The sequence below is a fragment of the Varroa destructor genome, unplaced genomic scaffold (assembly GCF_002443255.2).
Source record: "Varroa destructor unplaced genomic scaffold, Vdes_3.0 BEIS01000007.1, whole genome shotgun sequence".
Taxonomy (NCBI): domain Eukaryota; kingdom Metazoa; phylum Arthropoda; class Arachnida; order Mesostigmata; family Varroidae; genus Varroa; species Varroa destructor.
The window spans coordinates 16,712,601-16,723,726 of NW_019211460.1; the positions used below are offsets into that span (position 1 = coordinate 16,712,601).

The 11,126-nt window shown below is 40.6% G+C and overlaps 1 long non-coding RNA gene across 1 annotated transcript; it reads right to left on the reverse strand.

Moving 5' to 3' along the window:
- Positions 1-5,328: 5,328 nt before the first annotated feature.
- LOC147754384 (uncharacterized) lies at positions 5,329-9,715 on the reverse strand. Its single transcript, XR_015317323.1, has 3 exons — positions 9,545-9,715; positions 7,778-7,905; positions 5,329-6,421 (listed from the first exon to the last, which is right to left on the reverse strand). It is a non-coding gene; the product is annotated as an uncharacterized LOC147754384 (long non-coding RNA).
- Positions 9,716-11,126: the final 1,411 nt, after the last annotated feature.

The following is an 11,126-nucleotide window of genomic DNA, read 5'->3' on the forward strand; positions in this document are numbered from 1 at the left end:
TTATAGCCATCTATATCGCTTGACACACGACCGCTGTCACAAATCTATTTACAGACAAATCAAGTGATATTTTGAAAATAAGTATCGAATAATTTAGGCCCCGAATTGCAGCCGTGATCGTGGTGATTATTTCGAGTAAACGTGATCGCCAGATGCAACATGTTTAGCCTATGCAAAAAATCCCTCGAAATATCTGTTTTTGTTTGAATCAATTTTTAAAAACAAATCATAAGAAAAATTCACGCCAATTTTAATACGCAACCCTATGTATGTGTAGCCTACGTTTTTGAGAAGTAGGTTCCTGTTGTTAACGGCGCAGCTGTGGCAGATCAGACGCAATGCTTCCATGTGTAGTGCTATAGCTTTGGCAATTAAAGGTGATATACACTAAGACACTTACCTAATAGCCTGATTTACTTCGCGTTTCTAAATTGCCTTAAGCAGGCTATTGCTAACGTCTGACAACGAGGATCCCCACATCTAATTTTACGCATTTCGCCCAGATATTATATTATATATATACCCAGAAGTAATACTATATACTACACACCTTCGTGACTCAGCGCAATGACACGTCGGAAATCGCAGACAGAATGACGACGCAGACCACAGAAGGATACCCCTAGCAAGTATTCGCTTGTCTGAACCCTGATAAATAGTGGAAAAAATAATTGGTGATTTGGTCCGACAGAGGCGTCAAGTCAAAAGCTGTTGTCCTCTCCGCTCTCGGTCTCTCCCTCTTTGCCCTCTCTTTTTTGCCCAATTACATAATGCGTTGCTGGTTATATGGTGGCCAGGGCAACTTTTGTTACAACACATGATGCGCAGAACTTGTGTGTATGTATATGGTTTAGTCAAAGGGGCATCGAGGGGGGCGAAGGCTAAAACAAGCGGGCCTGTTTGTGCGAGGCAGGAAGAATGGGTGAAGCCACTCCGGGCTAGCGAAGCGCACCTTTGTGTAGGGAGGTTTATTTTCAGAAAATTGCTTCCGCTTGCGGATTCCCAAGGGATTTTATTCCAGTACAGCTCTAGGAAAGATAACCACGAAGCTATCAAGAGGGACCGCAGGACCTCGTAGGGAGGTAGTAAACCATGTCTCTGGTGTACAATACCGCGGCGGTGGGTGAAGCAGCGGGAATACGGTGCCCCCTTGGACGCTACATCACGGAACCTTTGATAGGCAGGCGACGCGGTAAGTGGTCTAAATTCTACTTGTGTGCAGTATAAAAATAACAATATATACTCTCGAGCATGGTATCTCATCCTATACAGGTATTTCCATGCCTTTACTTTTCAGTTGAGATGTGCCCGAAAAAAAATCCCGCCTGAAAGCAAAAATGATTGCGACATTTGTGGAAGAATACCGGTCTGTTCATTGTAATTGATAGAAACGACGTAGTTTTTGAGCGCTGAAGGGGGTGAATCACTAATACCAGCACTAATAGCAGCAACCCACCATACGTTTCATTCATCTGTTTGCAGGGAGTGATATCTTTTTTGCTCAGATACATATATAGCTGAGTTATCGTATAAAAAAGTTGATGTCAAAATAGAAAGTGACCACTGAAAGGTCAGAAGTGATATGATCTGACCTTTGAGAATATGCTTCCGGCAATTATTTACTCTCGCGAGGGATTCATAAATAAGCATGTAATAATAAAACCTGTTGTTAGCATTTGAGCTACGCTTTGATTCCGGCGAGGGAAGCATCTCCTCAATGCTGAGACCGAAAGAAATACCAACGTCTAGCACATGTTTGTATTTATCCAAATAGCGCGCCGTAATGCCCTTAGTTCGATCGAACCATTAGCTGATAAATGGAAACACGGTGAACGCACATCATTGATTCGTAGTGCTGCTTACCGTTTGACCCTTTGCTACGTTACTTGCAAGATTAGCTAAATGATAAATTTTATCGTGACTGAAAAGGACCAAGCGACTTTTTTCGATCGAAATTAAAACGAGCCATATGATAGCTATAGCTTTTGCACTGATATCTGTGTGTAGTGTATTTCTAAAAGGAAGGTATTCCAACACAAAATTGCGTCGAGCTTTAGTTTGAAATAGGGCATTTTGCTGCCCGCTCCTTTAACCTGTTAAGGCCCCTTTGCCGATAGCGTTACGAGACAGATATAGTTGTTCAGGAAGACAATCAGATGTCTGCAGTGGGTTTTATCATTAGAGCAATTGCGATTAATTATTTTTAAGGAAAAAATTTGGAACTTATTCTAAGCTATATTTCGCAAGCATTTGGTTGTCACATATTGGACCACCATAAGGCCTCCGGCATTTTCATAAGTAGCCCTAACTCTTATACCATTGAATACTGATCCACCGTTATACATGACTGCTGAATTAAGTATGCCAAATAACAGTTCTGAAAAACGAAAGGTCCAAAAAATGCAAACATCACACGTATGCTGGGAATATGTACGTACGTGCGTTTAATCATTTAGGCCTCCTCACATGCAGCTTGCGATTTTTGTTTAATTGCGACCACTTACAGAGTGTAATTGGAAATTTTGGACACACAATGGTATGCAAATAACAGAGCAGTCATGTTATAAGAACAAATACGTAATCAACATATGTATCGGTTGATTTGCACGGGTTGATTTAACGAGCTGTTAATAGTGCGTGTTGTTACCTTTTGCGTGGTGTCGGCAAGTGATCTGCGTGTAGCGTAACAATTAGCCAAAAATATACATACGATAAGATACAGACTGATTTCTCTTTTTCCGTCTTTTTCGCGCCTTTACTTAACCAAAGCAAACCAAAACCAGAACTTGTAAGAGTCGTCCCTCCGACCTCTTAACTTTCTGATCTGAAGCCACCACTACTGTCAATCTAACTCAAGACCTAGGTGGTCTCGTTGTTCGATATGAGCCCTCGTGAGGGGCTTAGCAAGGCCAAGCGTCGTTCTATCACAAAGCGCGTACAGGACCCCAATGTAAAACAGACTTCTTGTTAAGTGTGTGTATATGTATGTACATTAGTCTTTGGCAACTTCGCTCAAACGTTCTCCAACACGTATTGCATTGATTGTATTATTTTGGTACCTCGAAGGGTCTGCAGACCCTCCCTTAAGTTTGGCATCGACTCGTATGCACGTAAACGTTTCAATGCTGCCCTGGTTGCTAAAATGATCATTTAATGTGAAAACATCTTCTTACAAGTATACTAAGTCAATGTATGGACAGACCTATGCGACGTGGCCAGTGAACTGGAGAGAGAAAGAGAGGCACTAGACTGCCTCTGAATCAGCGCTCGGGAACGTATCAACGGATTTCTGCTTCAATACGTATTGACTACATTCATTGACACAAGGCTTCTAGCTGCATTACTACAGCCGGTGAGTCGGTGGTTTAGACATCATTGCCATGCGAGGTGATTTGCTTCAAAGCGAAGTTCTGAGCAAAGTCGGGCATCCGTAGCTCGGGGAAAATGGGGCATGGAGGGGACAGCCTACCAGATACCTTCCCCAATCCAACATGTCACATTAAACTTACAGGGAACGTAGGGGTGGCAGTTGATGTGGCCATTCGAGAAGAATGTATGATACGTCCCTTTCATCGTTCGACGTCGTTCAATTCTGCAGGGCCTAGTGGGATGCCTGCACACTACTGCGGCAGGACTGCAAAGCGCGTAGAACTCTGGATACAGCGAGAGGTAATGCCGGTGCCGAAAGCTGCTGGCAAAATTTTCGGATTCAAATCTTCGAGCTGATTTTCGAGAGCCGCGAATTACTTTCGGGCTGTGAACGGTAACAGAGAATAGCGAAGTTCCACAAATGCTCCCGACGATTTCGATTCGATGTCACTACGGTGCTGCCAGTGCCATATAAACGATATTCAGAGAGGAATCCACCTGTGAGAGGGTGTACCTCTCTAACGAAGGCGGTGAATAGGTAAAGGGAATGAACTGTTCAACTAGAACTTAAATAGACAGTAAAAAGCTTGTTTTATACAGACTGGGTTTATATCTGATAACGACATAACATTATCAAATGGTGAAGAGGTGAATCGGAAGTGGCCATAATGGAAGGTAACATGAGGAATTGCTTTAAAAACATATTGTTATGTCAAATGCTGTTCGAGTGTGTTATAGAACTCGGGTAAGTATATAATGAAAGTAAAACAGTCGCGTGTTATTGTAAATTTATTACCAAGCCGATATGTCTGCTTAATATGACTACTTCCACATTGAAATATAAGTGCTTAAAGCATTACAGGATTGTGTAATACGCAAAGAAACATGTACGTAATATGTGAGGTGTGACCTCATTTTCGTGCTTGGGTTCGACTCTTCTGCCCTTTAGGGATAAGATTCAAAATCATCAACCCACGCTTATGTCAAGGCAAATAGCTTTGGGCTTTTCGAACTCCGCGCTGCTAGGTGCATTTCATGTTACCAGCTTTGATGAAATATCCCATTGAGGCCAGTTGTTCCTGGGTGCTGCAAGGACAAAAGTAAGATTCCGGTGACGCAAAATCGACGTAAAAATGAATGTACATCAGCGCGACGCAAATGTCTCTGCTACCGTATAAACTGATTGTTTACTAGGTGCCTCTAAACCACAGAGTACAGCTAGGACCCCCAAATTCGATGTGTCTTTTGAATATTGCCTTTGCAAGAGTTATTCAGAGCCTATCTTATAATGGGGACCTACGTAGGAAATAGCCTTTCTTATTTCGCGTATGTTAAGTTAAGTTCTGCCTAATTACCCGTCTTTCCGGAACTTGGAAACATTAAGTAAGCAGTTACACTGTAGCAATAGTACGAACGCCTATTTTGAAATAGTACTAATCAGGATACAATAACAGTCATGGCATAACTGGAAAACCGTCTAAAACAGGGTCTATGCTTTTATAAAGTAAAATTTATACGGCACATCCGCCAGCAAATGCAGTTTTTTTATTCAAGGAATAGGTAATTCAAAGGTATTTTTCTGCAAGTATTTGCATACAACATTGAGATGGCGCCCGGAGTCTGTTTATGCTACGTGGGTTAATGTGTTTTAAAGAGTTTACGAGTGCACACCCTAATTTTTCAAAAGGAACGAGTGCCTTTTGAAGTGTTAAGGTACCACAGAAATTTCTTATGACTAAATCTAAGGCCATTTAAAAAACGGTCGTAGCCAATTTGACCTAGACCTTAAAACTCAGAGAATTTATAGCTAGTAAGTGGTTTTCGTAAGTATTTACGTACGTTCCGATTCGAAAAATGGTTGCATGTCCCCTCAAAGAATCTAAATGATATAAGACATTCTTTTATTATAGTGATATTTGTCGCAGGTGGAATTTTGTAACGTCCGTTTTTTTCTGCTGTGCAAAGCTGAGCAGTATGTCGTATTCTAGGAAACGTACTCGGATAAGCTACTTTGCCGAAGACGTCTACGCTATAACTAACTGCTCACAGTCAGGTCAAAAGGCTCGATTCTAAAGAATTAGAGTCACTTCTTCCACGTCATCTATCTAAAGATTCCTGTTTGGAGCCACAGTTGTGTCCATACTTCTTTGTTCAACATGTTCATAATACTTATTAATACTAATACAACAATAGTTCCAATGAAATGCGCTATTTGAAAACTGCAGACTTCTACTGAAGCCCTTCATAACCCCCTGGGTAGGATCCGTTAAGTTAAGGAGTAGCATTATCTCCAGTTAAATATTGCTCGTAGTGAATTAGTTGCAATGCCAACGCAAGATCATCTGCACAAACCTGCGCTGTATCTAGTGAGCGTTTTCTCAAGATCACCGATTTTATTAAAAGCTGGCATTTACTCTGGCTCAAATTGGAAATTACTGGAAATGTACCGGTCAAAAGGAAAACAATTGTTGCTAATACATTTTACAACTCGCTTAATATCAATGACTATTCACGTTTTACCGAAAAATTCATTTTAAATATATATACTGTATATAAATAGTGTAACAATATTTAAGCTTACTATCCAACGTAGCTGAGTATAATATAATCCGTACTCCTTTCCAAAATGAGTACGAATGTCCCGGTAAAATCTGCTACGCGAACGATTTTTGGCGTCCGCCGGCTGCTGAGATGGTGCTGAAACCTGCAGCTTCCCCCGCCTGTCACGGTTGCTGTACAAGTTCCCGAAATACGAAGACAACTCGTACTTTTCCGAACGGTATTGTTGTCGACCTCGTGAAAGAGATGAAATTCATACCCCCTAAAAACGCCGAGACGCCGTAACGTTATGTGGCTAATAGCAGTAGACGACGAAGAGCACTTTTGGGCCTTGGGGCAACTGCATAATCCTCCAGTCAGTAGTGCAAATGACAGCCTACGTGCATCCCTCAGAGTTTCGATTACGTATGCAGCATAGCTGCTACTAGGACGTACTGCTATGTCCAATATTTAACAACTTCACGAAATTTTTACAATCTCGCAAGGACTTCTCCTGTAAAAAAGACATATTTACTAAAAAAATGCTAAATCTCCTTGCCGCTTGAGTAAAATTGACGGAACCATCACCTTACCAGATCCTTTTGGGGACTTACGGTGCGCTCTGTACAAAAGATGCGTTACAAAAAATGTGTAAACTCGACCATCCAACTCTATCTCGATCAACGATTATATTATCGGTAACAATAGCGAGATAGGTAAAATGATATTTGAAAAACTAGGCAAATAATAGTGTTGAAACATTAGGGGAACTCCACACGGCAGATAAGGTTCAAATAGCAGCTAATTGCTAGTTTGTACGTAAGTTGTTGCAATGAACGATATACCTGGGTAATCTTATCAGAAATCAAGGGTGCTCGTTACAAATTGTATTAAGTGTGATGTGATGTTACGTCAGTGAAACCTAGGTCACTCATTACAAGGTACCTTTAGTGTTATCTATTATTTAAGAAGTTATTATAATAAACCGGTGATCTCATATCCCTCTGTATTTGATCTTATATTGTTTAATTATGCAAAAACATAAAATGCTTTCCGTCTAAACGTAATGAGTTTGGCAGCGTACGATGTAAGGTTGCAGGAAATTACTCGCTAGGTGAACAGTGCCCGCGCGGCCCCCTCGACGAGGGTAATAATTGTTGGGGGTTCCGACCATGCACAACGCTCGGCTATCGAACTTAACTTTAATATTCTAAACTATAGGCCTTTTTCGCTTCTTCGAACCTATGCTCAATGAAGGTCAATGCAACACGTGGACGAAACGTATTCAAAGACCATAGTTGCGGACATAATAGAATTATGTTTGTACTCACGAGGTAAATATCTATAATATATAATAGCGAAAAATGACATGCATTTTCTGTAGCGTACAAAGCAATTAACTTGGACAACGCCTTGAGTGAAGAAGCAAAACAGATCAACGAAAATGAAGTAAATGTGCCACTGGCTTAATTTGACCATCGAAGGTGATTTGGCTCCGTCTAGAAACCTTTCATAAAAGAGCAATACGTGGTTCCCTATATGTTTTATATGTTACCACAATGGAAGTCGCACGCCGTGGCTATGGGCTAAGTTTCTGTATCAGACGGTACATACGAACGTTTAACTCGATCAATTAAGTTCTTACGAGTGAACATTTTAGATAACAGATAAGGTCAGAAAGCCGAAAAGAAACTACCGGGGACATTGTTTTATTTCGTATGTGATAGCTATTTTACAGAGAATGCCAATTTAGTTTAGAGAGCATATTATTTGTACTGTTATGAGCCTGAATAAAACCGGCAAGGAACTCATAACCAGTGTGAAAAAAACAACCGCTCTTTTGAAGAGCATTTGAACAAACTCGATTCACCTTTTTAGTTTGCCTCGGTGAGGCCTAGCTCTATACTGTCCGTCAGGACTGGTCCCGCAGGAGTGAAGTTGCACGAACTGTGTGTACCTTCTGTGTGTGCATAGACAAACTCGATAGGATCGGCCTACCTGCAAGAGACTTCATAGGTTAATATACCTGTGAGTAATCTTCGGTTAGGAAGGAGAGCTCTGTTTGCTCCATGTGAGCAAAAACAACCCGTATATCTGTACAAAAGCAATAGTGACTATCATGACAAAGCTACTGCCATCGACTAATAGAAAAACTAATCGAGTATTGATTACTGAATTCCTGCTCGTAAAACAAAATTGCGTCTTTGACCTACGTACTAGAAGTTTCGCTGCCGCACAGAAGTTTACCGGTTTAAGTAAAAAGTAGCAAGTAATTAAAGCGATAATATTGTACGTTGTCGCCGATGAAGTGCACTGAGTGCTAGCGACTGTCACGCCGCATGGCCGTGAATTGCGAAAATCGTCTCATAAACCACATGTTGATGTTACTTCGTAGCACCGAGTCTTTCCTTGTTGGAAGCTGTTTGTTGATAACAAACAGCCCTATTATGCAGTGACTCTTGCTTTCCATGATCATCTTAACTATTTTCGTTACAACATCTTTATAACAGTAACTTGGCAAGAATCTAGGTATAGACACACCTTGTTCGTACTGGGTACAAGCCGTCAGAAGCAATGCCGAACGGTATTGGACATAAACTACGAAAAACAATTTCAAAACACTCTCGTATTAAGCTAAAGGTAATCGTCATGTTTAAGCTCTGTCTTGCTTAAAAGCCTCCACGACCACAGAAACTTCTTCGGTTAGCGTTTCGAGATACCGTCGTCTCCTCTGAGGTTTTCAAGCTCCCATAATTACACCAGCATCAAACTGTTACTGAAGAACACAAATGCGTTGTGTTCAAAAAAAAAAAAAAAAGTCACAGAGTGCTAGAAATTTAGCGCAATTCTTTATCGAAAGTTTTTTAAAAAGAGTCAGCGATTTACAAGTTCTATAAATAGTTTCGGACAGGCTAACCTATCAGAACTTCACAATAGACTGACCGAAATAATGACATTTGGTTATGGTTTTTACTCGATGTTCGCCCTGTGATGTTTGTTTATTTTTATGGAGCTTTTCGTTATACTATTTATGCTAATGCTTACTTATACTTTTAGTATAGGTTGTGTCGAAAAAAATCTCCTACAAATGCAACTTATGAACTTCTTAAGTCTAGGTGACTGGCAATTTTTGGCTCGTTGTTAAACTTGTCTTCGAAATCTTGCATTGTTATTAACTCAAAGTTTTTTCAGTCTCACGTTTGCCTTCATTAATAAGAGTTTCCATAAAAGACAGTTAGGTTTATATCATACACATTTCTATATGCTAGTTCATTAGTGCGATTTACTAGAGTACCCTGTTATGGCTTGGGAAGGCGCCGAACCTTTTTACCGCAATTATTCACGGGCAGATATATAATTCAGCGGCTGAGAAAGCAGCAGATCAATAAAACTGTACCAAGTTTTCAGCATTGCGTAAGGAAACAAAGCGACATTTTCATAATTATCAATTGGACCTTGATTGCACCAATCAGCTGCTCAATACCAATATATGGTCCTTCCTAAAAATCTCCGAAGGACTTCGATAGCCTGAGAAATAGCGTTTGCCTACCTATGTTCGTAAAAATATAGCTCGAATTCGTAACTAATTAGTATGCACAATACAACTAAATGAAGAAACAGAGTGTCCTTGACGTACTCGCCGCTGTTTGACTGTGGGGTCGCGTTCTGAGTCGGAAGGCAATCGTGTTATCGGTGTTGGGATAATGGCTGGCTCCTAGTCTTCTTATGCGCCTGGGTTTTCAAGATTCGATCATTTTCTCTCAAACCTAGAGGTAAAAAATGTGGGTGTTTGAATGGCGCTATAAGAGCACTGCAGGTACACCATAGGTATTCGTCAACTTCAAATGAATCGTAAATCCTTCTTTGTTATTTTATTTATTTACTGAAAAACAGACTTTACTACCAACATGATATCGTTTCAAAAGATGCTACATGCTCCTTTAAATAAGAGGATACAACTACTCATGGTAAACATTTGAAATATCTATAAATTAATCATACCAACCTATTGGTCAAATGACATCGCAAAACTCGCGAGCTGCGCAAGCCAACAGCACTCATGAGCTGACTAGCACATCTGATAGTTATCCGATGATAATATATTCTTAGAATTGATAGAGTATGTTTATATTTTCGCCGCATCACGTTTAAATTCAATATAAAACGCTGATCATTTTCTATAATAACGTATTAAGGCCAGAAGCATACAGATCAGGACAAGCTTTTTATGCTCAGACGAAACTGAGCTTACTACAGTCTATCATGGCAGATCAACTCTGCCATGTCGAAAATAATATAAAAATGAGTGTTTGTTATTTATAGAAACAAGCATAGAAATCTGATAAGCAAAACTCGTCTGCTGAAGCAAGTGAAAATGACAAAAGTTAATTGAATATATGACGCACGGCTGTGCTTGAGTCCTACGCTGGACGACGAGACCTAGCGCCTGATTCCCTACGAAGCTCTTCCTTGGTTTAAGCCTTGTTTCGATGGTATGACATAATCATCACTGCTAAAGTGAATATTCTATTGTGAAGCGAATGGTTAAGGCAAGACATTGACCGCACACAGCATCCATCGCGTTATCCAAATTCAATTAGCTGATAGATCTAACTAAAGAGGCGACACGTTTTTTCATTCTACCCGTTTAAATAAGGTCTTTTTGTCGATTTCGCGGGTTGCGGGCCAGACGAGTACAAGCGATGCTCTCCGAATATGCCAGAGAAGGTTCCGTACTTTCTAAAATGTGTCTGCAAACTCGACAAATACATAGAAACGAATACGTCTGGTTCCTACCAAACACTTCCACCCGCTGCGCCTTCATGCGAACCGACCTACTGTTGCTCTTGTAGATCTTCATTTGAACGCAGCTTGAGCTCTTGACTCTTCGAAGCCTTCGCAGGCATTCGCTACCCAGAAAATTAACGAAGGTGGCTAATGATATAGTGCGTTAAGAACCATTTCTATTCCGAGAGTAGTAACGCAAAAATATTCAAAGTACACGGATTCAGAAGCAGACAAATATTGAGTATCTCCTCGTGGAAACGCGATCTATATTATGGTATTGCGGATCTCTTGTTCTTAGCGATGGCTGCTTGAGTCCGTCGGCTTTTCCTTTTTTCCAAGAGAATTCGGGTAATATAATTAACGTGTGACCAGCATCACCAGATCATAATGTCTGCCATGGATGAGCCGAACGTGATCGTGACTCAAATCCA